An 18,903-nucleotide genomic window follows, 5' to 3' on the forward strand; every position below is an offset into this window, starting at 1 on the left:
ATGGACGGAATGCTGACAATGCAGACATTCTCCCCCAGTCAAGAGATCTGGGTTAAATCCATTGTTCTTTTGCCCACTACACCACCCCAGTTCAGACATGGCCATATGCAAATCAGTCTTGACCCTGTGCCTCATGGGAACAGTCCAGCCCGAACTGCCAAGCCATGTCTTCCCTGGACCGGAATCAAGCATCCTAGGACCAGTTTCTGGCTATCAGCCGTCATCAGCCAGGATAGCTTGACTCCAGTGGCGTAGTGAGCATGGGTCCCACGTCTGGGAATACCCATCCCACTTAGGGCGAAAAGCGTTACAACAAACAAATGATGGACGGAATGCTGACAATGCAGACATTCTCCCCCAGTCAAGAGATCTGGGTTAAATCCATTGTTCTTTTGCCCACTACGCCACCCCAGTTCAGACATGGCCATATGCAAATCAGTCTTGACCCTGTGCCTCATGGGAACAGTCCAGCCCGAACTGCCAAGCCATGTCTTCCCTGGACCGGAATCAAGCATCCTAGGACCGGTTTCTGGCTATCAGCCGTCATCAGCCAGGATAGCTTGACTCCAGTGGCGTAGTGAGCACGGGTCCCACGTCTGGGAATACCCATCCCACTTAGGGCGAAAAGCGTTACAACAAACAAATGATGGACGGAATGCTGACAATGCAGACATTCTCCCCCAGTCAAGAGATCTGGGTTAAATCCATTGTTCTTTTGCCCACTACGCCACCCCAGTTCAGACATGGCCATATGCAAATCAGTCTTGACCCTGTGTCTCATGGGAACAGTCCAGCCCGAACTGCCAAGCCATGTCTTCCCTGGACCGGAATCAAGCATCCTAGGACAGGTTTCTGGCTATCAGCCGTCATCAGCCAGGATAGCTTGACTCCAGTGGCGTAGTGAGCACGGGTCCCACGTCTGGGAATACCCATCCCACTTAGGGCGAAAAGCGTTACAACAAACAAATGATGGACGGAATGCTGACAATGCAGACATTCTCCCCCAGTCAAGTGATCTGGGTTAAATCCATTGTTCTTTTGCCCACTACGCCACCCCAGTTCAGACATGGCCATATGCAAATCAGTCTTGACCCTGTGCCTCATGGGAACAGTCCAGCCCGAACTGCCAAGCCATGTCTTCCCTGGACCGGAATCAAGCATCCTAGGACCGGTTTCTGGCTATCAGCCGTCATCAGCCAGGATAGCTTGACTCCAGTGGCGTAGTGAGCACGGGTCCCACGTCTGGGAATACCCATCCCACTTAGGGCGGGAAGCGTTACAACAAACAAATGATGGACGGAATGCTGACAATGCAGACATTCTCCCCCAGTCAAGAGATCTGGGTTAAATCCATTGTTCTTTTGCCCACTACACCACCCCAGTTCAGACATGGCCATATGCAAATCAGTCTTGACCCTGTGCCTCATGGGAACAGTCCAGCCCGAACTGCCAAGCCATGTCTTCCCTGGACCGGAATCAAGCATCCTAGGACCAGTTTCTGGCTATCAGCCGTCATCAGCCAGGATAGCTTGACTCCAGTGGCGTAGTGAGCACGGGTCCCACGTCTGGGAATACCCATCCCACTTAGGGCGAAAAGCGTTAGAACAAACAAATGATGGACGGAATGCTGACAATGCAGACATTCTCCCCCAGTCAAGAGATCTGGGTTAAATCCATTGTTCTTTTGCCCACTACGCCACCCCAGTTCAGACATGGCCATATGCAAATCTGTCTTGAACCTGTGCCTCATGGGAACAGTCCAGCCCGAACTGCCAAGCCATGTCTTCCCTGGACCGGAATCAAGCATCCTAGGACCGGTTTCTGGCTATCAGCCGTCATCAGCCAGGATAGCTTGACTCCAGTGGCGTAGTGAGCACGGGTCCCACGTCTGGGAATACCCATCCCACTTAGGGCGAAAAGCGGTACAACAAACAAATGATGGACGGAATGCTGACAATGCAGACATTCTCCCCCAGTCAAGAGATCTGGGTTAAATCCATTGTTCTTTTGCCCACTACGCCACCCCAGTTCAGACATGGCCATATGCAAATCAGTCTTGACCCTGTGCCTCATGGGAACAGTCCAGCCCGAACTGCCAAGCCATGTCTTCCCTGGACCGGAATCAAGCATCCTCGGACCGGTTTCTGGCTATCAGCCGTCATCAGCCAGGATAGCTTGACTCCAGTGGCGTAGTGAGCACGGGTCCCACGTCTGGGAATACCCATCCCACTTAGGGCGAAAAGCGTTACAACAAACAAATGATGGACGGAATGCTGACAATGCAGACATTCTCCCCCAGTCAAGAGATCTGGCTTAAATCCATTGTTCTTTTGCCCACTACGCCACCCCAGTTCAGACATGGCCATATGCAAATCAGTCTTGACCCTGTGCCTCATGGGAACAGTCCAGCCCGAACTGCCAAGCCATGTCTTCCCTGGACCGGAATCAAGCATCCTAGGACCGGTTTCTGGCTATCAGCCGTTATCAGCCAGGATAGCTTGACTCCAGACGCGTAGTGAGCACGGGTCCCACGTCTGGGAATACCCATCCCACTTAGGGCGAAAAGCGTTACAACAAACAAATGATGGACGGAATGCTGACAATGCAGACATTCTCCCCCAGTCAAGAGATCTGGGTTAAATCCATTGTTCTTTTGCCCACTACGCCACCCCAGTTCAGACATGGCCATATGCAAATCAGTCTTGACCCTGTGCCTCATGGGAACAGTCCAGCCCGAACTGCCAAGTTCTAATTTCAGAGCAGATGAAAACCAGGGGGCCCTCCTTTTAGTTGTTCTTATACTGGGACTAGGAGTCTGAGATCTAATAGGATCTAGTCGGTGCCCTGCCGTTGTTATCCAGTCACAGAAAATTTGATTATCTGCAGATGTATTACCTGTTGTCATCGGTGCACTAGATGTGAGAAATTCAATCACATCGAGTCTACTGGATAATTTCTTCCAATTCGGGTTACGTATTAAATTGGGAATAGTTTTATTGTTTGTACTAAATGTTGTACTTTTATGATTTGATAAGATATGAAAAGGTATTAAAGAATGGTCGGACCAGATCTGGGGGCAGGGTGACTTCACAACAATCCCAGTAAAATTAGAGCAAATGCAATCCAAAAGGTGACCTCCTGAATGTGTGCTTTCATGGGTCAAAAGAGTTAATCCAAGAACGTTAATGATCTCCATGAAGCATTCAACTCCTGGGGCTAGAGGAAAATCAAGGTGCAAGTTTAGATCTCCCAAGATAGTGAAATTGGAGAATCTAAGCACTAGATCGCTTAGCACATCTCCCACCGTTTTCAAAAACTCCTTCGAGGGGCCCGGAGGGCGATAGATTAGTACACCAGAAAAGGTGAAAGACTCATGAATGCCCAGAGAGAAAACTAATGCTTCGGCTCCTTTAATGTCTACCAGTTCATAGGAAGAGCATTTTAAGGAATTGCGATGGATAATAGCAATGCCTCCTCCCCGTTGTTTAGGTCTATCTAGACGCTGAATAGAATAATCCTGCGGTAGGGCTATGGCTAAGTCAGGGTTACACCATGACTTAAGCCAGGTTTCTGTAACCAAAAGCCAGTCAAGCATGTTGTCAGTGATCAGATCGTAAATGTTCTGAGCATTCTTGCAGAGCGAGCGAGCATTTATAAGGCCACCTCGTGCTGCTATATAGTTAGCAGTTGTATTGATAATCAGGTCGCAAGTGGCGACAGCGATGTCATGCTCACTACTATCTAACTTAGGCACGGTATCAGAAACCGGGTCCCTACGACACAGAAGGCAGGGTATAGAGCGTGGCGAATCAACCATAGGTAGCATATCCATACGAGCAGTTAATAGAAGTAATAACTTACGTAGGATCGCCCACCTCCGCGCCTCCTTAGCGCTGACGGGCGCAGACGGGCAAGACTCTGGCCCGACTCAGGCACGAGTCGGGCACGACCGCTGCGCGTTACCGCTGCGCGAGCAGAAGGGAGGGTTAAATAGTATGTCCCCTCACGTCCGCCTGAGCACTAGAGCGCTCAGTGCAATGGCGCCACCAACAATTCAAGTCCCCCAAGATGGCGGCGAGAACCAAACAACTCGGCAATACAGCCCGCTAAAGCAGCGGTGATGACACGATTTAAAGTGCTGGAGTGTGGGCAGAAGTAAGTACAGCTAAAATCAGGGTATAAGTAAATAACTAACTAAAATAAGAAAAACGGGTAATGCTTTAAAAACGCTAGTAGATTCCTGTGCAGCACGCATAAGCGCTAGCAAGTACAAAGCGCCGCGTTCGTAGGTCCAGCTATCCCTTAGGACACAATGATTAGCGGTCAGCTTAAATAGTATGTCCCCTCACGTCCGCCTGAGCACTAGAGCGCTCAGTGCAATGGCGCCACCAACTATTCAAGTCCCCCAAGATGGCGGCGAGAACCAAACAACTCGGCAATACAGCCCGCTAAAGCAGCGGTGATGACACGATTTAAAGTGCAGGAGTGTGGGCAGAAGTAAGTACAGCTAAAATCAGGGTATAAGTAAATAACTAACTAAAATAAGAAAAACGAGTAATGCTTTAAAAACGCTAGTAGATTCCTGTGCAGCACGCATAAGCGCTAGCAAGTACAAAGCGCCGTGTTCGTAGGTCCAGCTATCCCTTAGGACACAATGATTAGCGGTCAGCTTAAATAGTATGTCCCCTCACGTCCGCCTGAGCACTAGAGCGCTCAGTGCAATGGCGCCACCAACTATTCAAGTCCCCCAAGATGGCGGCGAGAACCAAACAACTCGGCAATACAGCCCGCTAAAGCAGCGGTGATGACACGATTTAAAGTGCAGGAGTGTGGGCAGAAGTAAGTACAGCTAAAATCAGGGTATAAGTAAATAACTAACTAAAATAAGAAAAACGGGTAATGCTTTAAAAACGCTAGTAGATTCCTGTGCAGCACGCATAAGCGCTAGCAAGTACAAAGCGCCGCGTTCGTAGGTCCAGCTATCCCTTCAAGTTCCTTTGTGGATTTCCGGCCAGTCTTTATGCGCGTGTGCGGTGTTCAGATGGGATAGGGATTTCAGTCACCCTCGGAGGCCCAAATGAGAACTAATAATAAAATCAGAAAGAAATACGTTAGAACACGGAACGAATGATTTCACTGTATACCACTTATCTCTACTCTATCCCCATTTACTTATTTGAATCCTTTGCATTAGTGTTTAGTAGAATTTACGAGATTTAGTTTAGCAGTAGTATATGCGTTAATATGTGAGCTTAAAGTGGCCATTTTAAAAGCTACGCGCAGCTGCAAAGTTTTCCCACCAAGCGACAGAATACGTCATACTACGTAGGTGCAGTAGACGAATGCGCAATAAAGTTCCCGTGTTTTTGGCGGCCATATTAAGACACTTGGGTTACTTGTTAGTAATACACATAGAAAAGCTTCCCCTGGATACTGTATGTCGTGTTTAATGTAATATTAATATTACAAAACAGGTTGATTATAGTGTTACATGTTATTTGAGAGGATTGCGTCCGAGCAAGTCTCTTTTATTACGAAACCTTGCTCCATCACTATTCCTTTTACTTTTCATATTTTTTATTAATTTTAATGTTATCTTGGACCTTCTTATTGTTTTACCTTAGTAATAAAATTATATATGTAATAATATTATTTTTATTCTAAAGTATCTTACATTTTTTATTTGCCCTACACTTATAATGTGAAAAAAACTACAAATGCAAGAATGGCAAGTAAAAAACTAGGACTATATCAACAACTAATGCTTTCCATGTAGCAACATACATCTATGTCTGTGGCCAATAGTCCTGGTTTTTGGGTATAAAAATTTGACTACCTACGACATCCTTCTCCCGCAGGTAGTCAGAGCATTGGACAATAGCTTATACACATTACTGAAGAGGAGGATAATATTGCTGATGTTTTCCTCTATAGAGATCACAATCTCTCGTACTGTGTTATGTTTGACCTGGTCATCTTTGGAGTAGTTTCTCCTGACTTTTTGTCTTCTGACATCCTGTTTTTAACTGCTTTGCTGAAATAGTTTTTGCTGGCTTTAGATATCTTTGCACTTTTCCACTGCTAACCAGTGCTAAAGAGCTTGTGCTCTTTACCTAAAATACGGTAACATTGGCTTATACACAAGTGGCATAGTTAATTTAATTAAAATATCCTAGTAAAGTGCACCACATGTGCCCAGGGCCTGTAATTTAAATGCTATGAGTGGGTCTGCAGCACTGATTATACCACCCACTTAAGTAGCACTTTAAAAATGTCTCAGGGCTGCCACTGCAGAGCCTGTGTGTGCAGTTCTAAACTGCTATTTTGACCTGGCAAGTTAACCTACTTGCCAGGCCCAACCCTTCCTTTTTATCACCTATAAGTCACCCCTAAGGTAGGCCAGGGGCAGCCCTTGAGCAAGTTGCAGTGTATTCAAATAGGACATATACTTTTAGGTTTTATAAGGCCAGGAAGTGGAATGCTCTTAAATTCATTTTCACTACTACCATGGAATAACATTAGGACTGCCTTATTGCATTTTGTAAGTGTCGTTTTCATTTGTGAAAGATAGGAGAACCAAATTCGCTGTCTCAGAACTTACAATATAAAAACACAACTTATTTTTTTATATAGCACAAACTTGACCCGAAGATATCAGGTATCAGAGCGCTTTACATGAGCACCAGTTTCATTACAGATGGACACGTTCATTTTTGTTAGGCATGGGGTATTTAAGTGATTTGCCCAGAATCACAGGATTTTGAGCGTCCCTGCAGAGACTCGAACCTGGTTCCCCAGCTTCGAGGTCAACTAATCTAGCCGTAAGGCTACATCCTCTAACCTTATAGTAAAGTTGTTTATTAAATTGCAACTCTGAAAATGCCACTTGAAGTTGGCATTTTCTTACTTAAACCTTTTGGTCCCATCTGCCTGTCTCTGAAATACACGTCTATGGTGTGTGACAGCTGGCTTCCTGCATACCCTCTAGACAGCCACACACAAAGATAGGGCAGGTGTGACTGAGTATCCATCTGCATGTTGATGGGTCTTCCTGAGCAGGATGGCAGGGAGGACCTGACTCTTTACACTTGATGGTGTACTATCCCCACTCAAAGGGCTGCATACCCCTGTACTGAGTTTGGAGCCAGGGCATGAAAGACAGGGTCTTGTACAATTCAGGGCATCTCTTTAAAGTCTCCCTACTTCAATGTCCCAATTGGGTATAAGTACTGGATCTCTGACGTCATGAACTCAGAACTCTTCTGGAACAGAAGAAATTCTACCAGAAACAAAGACTGCTGTGCTTCCAGGAGGGAATGCCACTTTGCTGAACTGCGTTGCTGTGTTGGCCTTCTGCCCGCTGCTTCTTGCCGGGGAATGAGAAAGACTGGACCTGCATCTCAACATCCCAGAACCTAAGTACTCTCTAAGGGATCGTTGGCTTGCCTCCTGTTTCGAAAGTCTAAGGGATAACAAAGACTTTGCTTTCATCTTCAACTCAGCACCTGGGCTTTATTTGCTATACGTCTTGCTCTTTCAAGTGGTGACAATCTAGTTCAGGGCCCTCGGAAGTGAGTGTGAAGTGCTGTATGTGCAAGAACCTGCACATTGATGCCGCTATACCGATCACAACTGAGGATTCACCTACTGCGAGATTGGGATCGACAGATCACCGCTGCTGCAGGAACTGGGACCACTGCAAGGAGAAGATCGCCTCCAGCTCATCGCATTCGAAACAATCGCACTTCGAAATTGACGCTTCGTCCACAAAACTGAAGTATCGCTACTACTGCATGGAGAAATCTGGCACACCCATGCAACTGTGTGAGGTCATCGACGCATCGCTTGACTGCACTACATTTCATGCTGTGACAAGGATTAAGGCACTTTTGCGTAGTAAGCCTTGCGTTGGTCCTGTGACTGACCTGTTCACCATCATAGGTGGCCTGAACTCTTGACTTTGTCTTGGTCCAGAGCGACCAATTAACTCTTTGAGAGCCATTTGCTTCTAAGAGGTATTTTTACATTTCAGCTTTGAAAATTCATATCTTGACCTCTTCTTTTGGGATTTTTTCTTTCAAGTCAAGTCAAGAAATACTTTATTTCAAAAAGGTTTCACAATGAAACAAAGTTAAAATACAATTTGTTAGCATCTAAGCTATACAGTACATCGTTCATGTCGGGCTTCCACACAATGAGATATGACATACAAAACTTCTCTGTTTACATATCTGCTCAAGATACTAAAACAAGGACACAAACCATAAACAGATACCTAATGTAGAACACCATGCCTAATGGAAGGGTTAATGCATGTTCTTGGGCCTTTACATTAACTGCGTTGTAATAACCGTGGCTTGTTACCCACTTCTTCAACTCTGTTTTGGTTTGTGTCTTGAACACTTTAACAATAAAATATCAAAAGTGCAATGAGGAGATCTGGGCTGGTAAAACAGCAGGTATTTACTACCATAGTACAAAATGCAAAACTTGGGTCTATACACAAGAACAGGGCAATATGTTAAAAATTGATAGGACCACACAACAACTGCACAGTATAAGATTCAAGTAAGTAATACAAACAAATACACAACTACATCAAAATTGCTTGGTGGGTACATATATCAATAAAAAGGATAGTTGATAAAAACTTTAAATTGTTAAATGCTCTTGAGACGTCAGCAAACGGTTCAGATTGTACTATGGGATAGTTCCCTTGCTAGGTATTGTTACTTCCGCCCAACAGGATCTTTGATTTCTCCTTGAAATAACCTATCTATCCAGGGTCTACAGGTCCGTGGGTTAGATCTGTAGGGGCTGAATGAGAAATGATCTTAGTCCGAATATGGCAGATACTTAATAAGGGGCATATTATCAAGGTCCGGCAATAAATATCGCAAAGCACGCTTAGCGCTTGCATATCTATCACCAGCTGTCTCTGGAATTTATCGCCCGGTTAGCGCGTTATCAACAACGCGCATCGCCGAGGCGATAAAAATTCCAGAGATAGTGGGGATATCGCCGTTTTCCATGGTGGAAAACGGCGATATCCTAGATGATAGGGCCTGTGGTCTTAGCCACACAATCCACCCCCCATGTTAGGTATGCTTTAGTCAGGAATTTAACAGACGTTAAATTCCTGTGTTAAGGCATACTTAACGTGATTTTAAATATCGCTAACCCTCCTTGTCAATATAACGAAGCTGGGTTAGCGATTTTTTCCCAAGGGAGTCTTGTCAGGCACGCCTCCTTTGCATCTCATTAGTGATGCGATGGGAGGCGTGCTGACAAGGGACGCTATTGCCAGTAAACTGTCGCTAACAGCTGTTAGCGACAGCTTGCTGATAGGGCGATAAAAAGTATCGCCGCTTTAGTGGCAAAAAGTGCCGGTAAAGCGGCGATATTGCCCTTGATGATATACCCCTAAGTATTTTGTGATTGAAAATGCAACATAAGGTGTAGTGTCTGACCTGCAGATTCTCAATGCAAACCAGCACTAGCGTATTCCTATCAAACAACGTAAGGGAACAATCCAACACTTGCACTGCTCCGAGTAACTTGGACAGGAGAATATTAGGTGTACACCTGTTTCATCGCTTCCTCTACAAGCTGGGAAAGATTTAGGGGCATATTATCAAGCACGGCGTTAACATTATCGCCGCTTTAGTGGCAGAAAACTGCCGCTAAAGCTGCGATAATGGGCTTGATGATATGCCGCAGAGAATTCCAATAGAAGTCCATGTTGGCACCAGAACATGGGCTTCTATGGGAATTCTCAAGGGCATATTATCAAGCCCATTATCGCCGCTTTAGCGGCAGTTTTCCGCAGCTAAAGCGGCGATAATGTTAACGCCGTTTCTTGATAATATGCCCCGCAGTATCCTCCCAGTAACCCTTCGGTTTGAACATAAAAGTAGCAAGTGGAAGGGTACCCAGCATGAATCTTATATAAAAGGGCTTTTTGAAGAGGGGGCTCAATCTCATCCAGGTAAGGCTCAAAGAAAGGGAATGGCTTTACCTCAAAGAATCTTTTAGTTATGAATCCCAAACATGATAGTTGGTTCATCCTCATCTTTTCAAGCTCCCAGAAGAGGGACTTCATTTTTTGGATAGAGGAGGACGTAATAACTGTTGGATCGAGCACGAATTCAGACAGGCTCAGAGAAACTAGTGCCTGTCTCACAAATGTTAATCAGGGTAACGTCACCCCTCCCTTTTGTCTGTCCAGAATGTCTCTAAGACCCACCCTGTAAGGTTCCAACTCAATAGTAGACCAGATCCTCAACCAATGCATCATTGGCTTGTTGTGCACTTTAGAAATTATAGGTTGGATTCCTAGATCTTGTTTAAAAACTAGAGGAGTGCTTTGAGGAAGTTTACGGGCCATCCTCAAAAAATTATTTTCTGCTACCCCAGTGCATCGATATTGATGTGGCCACAAAGTTCGACCCCATAGACTGTGACTGCAAATGCTTGGGCTCTCCAAACTTCAAGAAGAGGAGATATGGGGTGGAAGTAGATGCATTTAGCAAATCTTAGAGTTGCTGCCACCTGGTGGTTCAACAGGAGCATACTCTTTAAAAACTGACTTGACCATAAATTGGAAGGGGCATATTTACAAGCCCCTTGCGCCACTTTTGCATCATTTTTGAACATGGAAAAGGTGATGTACGGGTGGCACAAAGGGCTTGTAAATATGCCCCGAAGTGGATAAACGAATTACGAGATACTCTAAGTCTTGCACTCTCTCGCGCTCTACACCCTCCAGACTTAAGGCTCCTCTGAATCTCCTGTGGAGATGGATCACCATAAACTTTGTTTTGCTTATGCTAGTGGAAAAAAGTTTAAAGCTTAACCACAGGGTCTCAATTCCTTTGTGCTTCTTGGATCATCATGAATAATAGAGCCAGTATTTTCATGCCCCCAAGAAAAGGGGAATCATTGTCTCCGTTCGAGAGAAAATCTACAGGGCCATTAATAAAAAGAAGGAACAATGTCGGGGCAAGAACGCAGCCCTGGCTTGCCACCTTGTCAAATTTGATAGGGCAGTGGTTAACTCCCCAATGGATCTGCGCGTAGTTGTTGAAATGACTGCCCAGTATGATATCTAAAAGGGGACTAAGAAACCCTAGATCCCTGAGGGTGCACCAGAGTCATTCTCTGGGGAACATGTCAAATGCCTCTCTTAAGTCGATGAAAGAAAGACTGCCCCTGTTAATATCAACCACCTTCCATTTAGTGAGTTGGAATCTACATTACTTATCCTGGAGTTGAGTACCAGCTGAAATTGTGACAAGATCTTATTGTCATCAATCCAGGTTAGAAGACAGTCTAAGATTAATTTGCAAAAGGTTTTTTGACTAGAATTTATTAGGCTTATTGGGCAGTAATTTACTGGGTTAGATTTAAGGCCTTTCTTAAAAATAGGGATAATCTCAGCCCCTCACCAGGCTGTAAGGATTTGTGCATCTGCCATCATGGCATGGGTGACAAGGTTTAAGTAGGGCACCCAGATAACAAGCTTAGATATGAATAAGTCCACAGGGATTCTGCCTGGCCCCGGAGCCTTACCCGCCTTCTTTGAACAGATAGCACTTATTGTTTCTTGAACAGAAAAAAAAATCATACGTCTTTGTCATGTTCTAGTTCCTGCTGGTTTGGAGAAGGTGATGCAGGGGAAACATTTCCCAGCACATCAGAATCTAAGAGAAAAGAAGAAGTAAGAGCTGGGGATTCACTGTATAGATCGAAAGTGGTTGACCTAGTCTTGCAGGAGGATGTTGGACTCTGGCCTCGTCTCGTCTTGACGCCATGAGATATCATGGGTCAAAAAGCTACCTGGTTCCAGAATCGAACAGCATGCAGAGTATCATTCCAGATAGCTGCGTCCCAGCTTACTTTTGCATTCTTTTGAATAGATTTATAGGAGGCTCCAGCTATCTGCATTTCTAAGGGGATTAATAAGTTGGCACTTGGCTGCCCTACAGTCCCTGTCATACCACGTTGACTCTGTGTCCGGAGGCAAACTCCTTTTAAGAGCAGATTTTGGGAAGAACCGCTTTCTCATTTTCTCAAAACACTTGGGGGCAGATTTACAAGAAAGTGACGCATCTGTATAGATGCGTCACTTTCCCTGTGCCACCCTTAGAAACCCTTGCGCCACCATAGATGCGCCGTATTTACAAAACGGCGAAAACTATGGCGCAAGGATTGACAGATGCGTCAGAAATTCTGACGCATCTGTTGGCGGAAAAGTCACGCATTTGCTGGAGTCGTGTCGCAAGCACGACGCAACTCCAGCAATGCATGTTGAGGCCTATTCCCACTACTCTGCGTCACTACTTACACCTGCTTGAAGCAGGCGTAAGGTTTTGGCGCAGTGGCGTCCTAAAAGTGGCACAGTGAAATCTTGTAGATTTCACTGCGTCACTTTTACGAGGCCTTCCTGCGTGGGAACACCCCCTGCATAGATTATACCTGACACAGGTATAATGTGACGCAGGGCTTTACAACGTGATGCATCTCCCTAGGTGCATCACGTTGTAAATAGGCCGCATTGTCTGCGCCGCTGTTGCGCAAGGGCCTTGTAAATCTGCCCCTTGGCATGAACATCCATGATGCTGTGGGATACACACTCGGGCTCTGCTAGAGCGAGAAGGATGGGTACTCTTGTTGTTAACAACACACTCCCATCTTACCTTCCTACCATTACTAATTAGGTCTCCACATGGCAAACGTTGTTGTCTGGCCAGATTGTCCAAATTGCCCAACAAGGTACAAATTCCTTCTGAATGTGGGGCGCCTCTCTACATCTGATGCTGTTCTCCCATTTCAAGCTCTCAAATGGCAGCACAAAGATCTAGCAACTGCAATGCAACCTTGGAGAAGGTTGAAATACAGAGCCTGATAGATGCAGGATGCCCCAAAATTGGTCTTCCTCCCCTGCTATGGGGCATATTAACAACGGCCAGCGATAATTATCGCTGGCCGTGCTTAGCGATAATTATATTATCGCAGGCTATCTCTGGCCTTTATCGCCCTGGTAGCACGTTATTAACAACGCGTTACTCCAGGGCGATAAAAATTCCAGAGATAGCGAGGTTATCGCCCTTTTGCAGGGAACATCGCTGGTTTTCCAGCGATGTTCCCTGCAAAAGGGCGATAACCTTGCTGATACGACCCACAGGGTCGTATCAGCATAATCCACCCCCTATGTTAGGGATGGCTAAGTCAGGATTTTAGCAGACGTTAGGTTTTTGCGATAACTGCCATTTTCGCCAAAATCTAATGTGTGCTAAAATCATGTGGGCTGCCTTGTAAATATCGCGATGTAAACATCAGCGATATTTGCAAGGTAGTCCGTCTTGGGTACGCCCAGTAACGCCGACTTTGCATCTCATTGGAGATGCAAAGTGAGGCGTTGGTAAAAAGAGTGCTAACATGCGATTATGCATGTTAGCACCCTCTTGTAAGTAGGGCGCTGCTTTTATCTCCGCTTTTTTAGCTTTGTAAGCCAAAAAAACGGAGATAAGGCCCTTGCAAATATGCCCTATGTTCGTAAGGAGAGCTTAAGGTTTGAAACTCACAATGAAGTCTCCACCCACTATAACTGCAGCCTCCTTTCCGAGTTTTGAAATAGTATTACTCAATAAGTGTCAAACAGGGAACTCTGCAAACTTAGGCCGACGATGAAAATAAATAATTTTACCCTGTTCCAAGAGGAAACTTTGAGTCCGAGTTTGTCCGGGGAATTAATGGGTAACTTCTTCACGTGGCAGACCAACGAGATTTTAAAACAGATAGATTTGCACTTACCATCTGGAACATGGAATGTTTCGTAGCCTTGTTTTGGAGAAGGGATGGTATCCCATGCTTCTTGGAGCATGATAATGTCACGCCTGTCGCTAAAGGCCCCCCAATTCACTTGGATGATCTTCCTCCTAAGCCCGGCGATACTCCAAGAAACTAGTGAACAATGATCACTAGTACTATGCAAGGGAGTGGCCAGGTTCCACGGGGCTTGAACGGTGGGCTCACTAGGAAGAAAACTCGATGAAATCTCAACAGAGGATATCCCCGCTTTAGGACTAGTTGGATGGTACTGGGTAAAAGGGGACGATGGCTGAATGTTAGAAGCGGCATTGGAGCCACTAGTGAGCCCTTGTGATAAACAAGGATTGGAGGGTGGCCAGCTGGATGGATCTGGGTTCCCAACAGTCTCTGGTCAATCAGCACAAGAAAGAGGCAAAAGGGAATGGGGGCATTCGGCCCTCCCTAGAAGGGAAATGTCGGATTTAAACCGGATCAAGGAATTGAGAGGGGAAGGGTTATGCATTTTTAGAGACAGTAAGCCATTAACAATGGAGGGGTGTGAAAGTTGTAGTTTGATGCAATTTAAGTTATTATCTGGGGAAGGAACATTTTGGCTCTAATGCCATCAGAGTGAATGACGATGTTGCACTTCCGAACATCCCTAATCCAATGGATGACTTTGCTGGACAGGAAAGCCTCACTTATCCTAAGATGTGCCTGAAGTTTGGGGACACCCATCAAGTAAATTGTCCAAATGGAGGAGGATGTGTCCCAATTTAAGTTGGTCTCTGGCTGGTTGGACAGAGAGGGCACTGATGGGTGTGGAAGGCGGGGGCTTGAATGACAGCTGAGTTAAAACTAGTGTGATTGTGTAAGTGGTCAGGATTCGGTAGTGGTACTCTTGGTAATCCCCCTTAAGAAAAGCTCCGGTGAATTGGTTGGGAAGCCACATGGGGCCTAAAGGGTTTTTGCTACGTATTAGGGAAAAGAGACATTAGGGGTCTCCTGCTGTTTGTCCTAGGGGAATGTGAGGAGTTCAAGGGTACTTCTCAATGTGGTCTACTTGATAACGTGATGGTAAGGGGTTGGGATGAGACGAGGCCCCCCTCTCTATGCGGGAGTCTTCGTTTAACTCCACGCCTCAAAGACAATGGTACAGGAAGATGTGATTCTGTCAATAACTGAACCTTCCCACTTAGATCCGATATTACAGCCCTTAGAATGTTAATAATCTCCCAAATAACTTTTATCTGCATGCTGGTATGGACGGCTACTGACACCTGAAGAGCAAGAGCCGATTTCACATTAGGGTCAGTTGTGGGCTGTTCACCAAGGGGCAAAACGGTTTGAGCAGAGAAATGAGGGTTCCAAGGGTACTGCTAGATTAGACTTAGTACTGGGTGCAATATTTGCTCTGGAAAAGACTTCCCGATCTTGCCGGCTAGGGACTGCAGAGGGCAAGCATTTAGAGCTAGAACTTGTTTTACTGAATAAGGGGCTATTTGAGGTTTTTTAGGTTTAGCAGCAGTAGGTTTTGAAGTATCAGGACCCAAACTGAGCTCCACTTCCTCAATAGTGTTACATATATTTTGCAGAGAACGATACTTAGGGAGATGATCTGGGGATTTTGTGTTAGGGGGTTCACCAGAATGTTTATAGCACTCTTCCTTTTGCCCCTTGTTGCTAGGAATACAGAGAGCCCCCAGTTAAAATGCAGAGGGATAACAAATGTATACTTAACTGATAAACAAGATAGTTTAAACACAACGGTAATAATCTTTAAGAAACCAACTATAAGTATTCTGGTAAAATACAATAATACACTTTACATATTGTTGATTGGACAGTAACCAAAACGTACAAGTTGAATCTTCTGCTAGAGCCTGATCGAGGAACTAAAACAGCATTCAAATTTTCAAAACTGCTATCCCGCCCAACTTGCGAGTGATAGCTGCAATCTGGGTATCACGAGTAAATCAGGCTAGTGTGACCAGTTAATAACCAATATCGACAGTGAATCATCACTAACCCAGAAGTTTATCACATAGGTTTAGACCCCTTTTGTGTGAAGAACAAAGAAAAAATGTAGGTCAACACCTTGCCTGACCACAAGGAAATTTAAAGCACCAACAAGAAGCAGAATCAAAGCAGAACTCGGGCTGCAAATAGTTTATGGTCCCGTTTCGCAAAAGTAAATTGAGACGAAAGTATAACCTAACGACTTTTGGTATTCACAAATGGCATTTACTACACGTAAATGCCCTTGGTAAATACCGAAAGTCATAAAGTTCCACTTTTGGAATTCACAAAGGGCATTTACGAGTAGTAAATGCCCTTTGTGAATTAAATGCCCTTTGTGAATACCGAAAGTCATAAAGTTAGACTCTCATCTCATTTTACCTTTGTGAATCGGGCCCAAAGGGTCTGGGCATACACATCAAGCCTTCTTCCAGGTCCCAGCACAACAGGGGGAAATGAGTTAGACTTGATTGAGGCTTGGGAGAAATGAGCCAAAGAGACTTCCAGGGAGCAACTGCATTAGCACGAGTGGCTTACCAGAAAAATAGGGGTAGACAAAGAAACACAAGGAGGGTGGCCCTACCCTGCCTCCTCATGGCAATGACAGGCACAGGAGGGGCCCGCCCCTGGCCTGGGCTTCTCCCGGGAGCCACCTGTGCGTGTCCCGTGCAACGGTATGTGTGTAGGCGCTTTATAGAGTGAAGTTATCAGGAGCAGGTGCAGCAAGTTTTAAGCGCCACCTCCAGGATTTTTGTTGTTTTGGTCTTGTTTAATTTATATCATCAAAATCTATTTTTCTAAACTAGTGTGAAGTCTTTTTATGGTGTTTTCACTGTGTTAATATAATAAATGTTGCACAAATACTTAACACGTTGTCTCTTAAGTTGAGCCTGACTGCTCTGTGCCACGCTACCAGAGGGTGAGCACAGGTTAATTTAGAGTGTGTATCTGTCTTATACTGATTGTGATCCCTACTTGGACAGGGTGCATACCTCTGCCACTAGGACCCAATTTCTAACCCGTAGCTACTGCATTATTTGTCCTGAAGTTGTGTTAGAGTGACACTTAGGTGGAAGCAAGGGAGGCCCTGTGTTCCCATCTGTGATTTTTATTTGTCTCCATCCCATGCGCAGACGTAGCAACACATTATCACAGGATCCATGCAGCACTTATACTTTATGCACCCTCCCCTCTGCAGAAGGCAGGGAAGCATAGAATATTCGTGCAGCACATATGTGGAAGCAGAGCTTGCCATGCTCCAGCATTTGCAAAGGTGCGAGGCTGCCGATTCTGTGCCGCTGTACCGTTTTAAGGGGGAAAAGAACACGCCCCTCCCTTTGTGGATTCCTACGATCTTTTGTTGCAATGAAATGGCAGAAACCTGAAGAGGAAAAACTCCATAGTCATGTCTTACAGTCAAAAAGCAGCCAAAAACTGATGAATGTGGGCTGATCAACACACAAATGACACTCTCAATAGCCAATGGCTGAGAGGGGCTGATGTTAAAATCCTGGAATTCGATTAGCTACTCAAGCACGGAATCAGAATACTTGAGACCTCTGCTTGCCATCAGGGTATCCCTTTAAGGGAATAAGGCCGCTGCATAGATAGGTATTAGAAGTTTTTATTTTATTGTATGCGGAGGCACCTATGACAGTGACAACAATGGGGCAGATTTACAACACCCTTGCGCCACATTTACGCCGCCGTTGCGTCACTTCTTTGACGCAGCGGCGGCGTAATCCATGCGCCACGTTGCGCCTTATTCACAACGTGACGCATCTAGGGAGATGCATCACGTTGTAAAGCCCTGCACCACATGAAATCTGCATTAGGATCATGTGGGCGTTCCGGCGCAGGGTGGGCGTTCCGTCGCAGGAACGCCTCATAAAAGTGACACAGTGAAATCTTACAAGATTTCACTGAGTCACTTTTACATCCATGCTGCGTCAAAACTCTACACCTGCTTGAAGCAGGCGTAAGGAATGACGCAGCATGTTAGGCATAGGGCGCCCCTGAGCATTGCTGGTGCCGCGTCGCGCTTGCGACATGACTCCGCAATGTGACGCCACAGGATGCGACACACATCGCCCTATCCTTGCACCACGGTGCGCCACATTGTAAATGGGAGGCATTCGTGGTGGCGCTGGGAGGGAATTGCGTGTAGCATCTGTTCTGGCGCATCCCTGCTAATTTGCAGAGATGCGCCAGAACTCGTAAATCTGCCCCAGCGTGTATGACTTGCTTGAAGAACACGCATGAGTGGGTCTACTTTATTGTGTTTTTTAAAACAGATTTTGGACATTGCTAAGTCACTGTCTTAACTGGAGACATTTAAATTCATCAATGAGTCAAATTCCTGGTTTACTTTTACTAAGGGGCATATTATCAAGACCTGCGTTAAAATTATCGCCGCTTTAGCGGCAGAAAACTGCCGCTAAAGCGGAGATAATGGGCTTAATAATATGCTCTATGGAATTCCAATTGAAGCCCATGTTCTGGTGTCAACATGGGCTTCTATTGGAGTTCTCTGCGGCATATCATCAAACCCATTTTAACGCCGTGCTTGATAATATGCCCCTAATCTCTTATCTTAACGCATATGAATATACGACAATGAATTAGTCTACAGACGTCTGTTGCTGAACCACTTATCCTCATCGCTGCCTTTCTGTCTCACTTAAGGAAACCAAAACGTTTACTCTGGTTAAGAAAATTCATAATGTGCGCATTTTCGCTGCAGTCACTGAAGTGCAAACATCAATAACACCTGTACAAATGTCACGTCTTTATTGCAACGCCGAGAACCAGGTGCGTGCTGACGTACCCGCAAAGGGCGCGTTCCAGGGTTTATTATATTACTGGCGGAAATGGCGCTTTTATATGTCACGTTTTTATGAGGCCTCTGTTAATATTAATTCTGAGACGCTTTACCACCTGTTTTAAGTCTGCCTGAATTGTCGGCAAGTAGACAATGTTATCGGATGTGGTACATTTTTCTGTCTGAGTGGTTGGTATCCCAGCTGCCAAATAATTGGCATGGCATTTAGGGTATTGCAGTCCTAACGTGTT

This window comes from Triturus cristatus, chromosome 5_2, assembly GCF_964204655.1.
Source record: "Triturus cristatus chromosome 5_2, aTriCri1.1, whole genome shotgun sequence".
In the NCBI taxonomy this organism is placed as follows: Eukaryota; Metazoa; Chordata; class Amphibia; order Caudata; family Salamandridae; genus Triturus; species Triturus cristatus.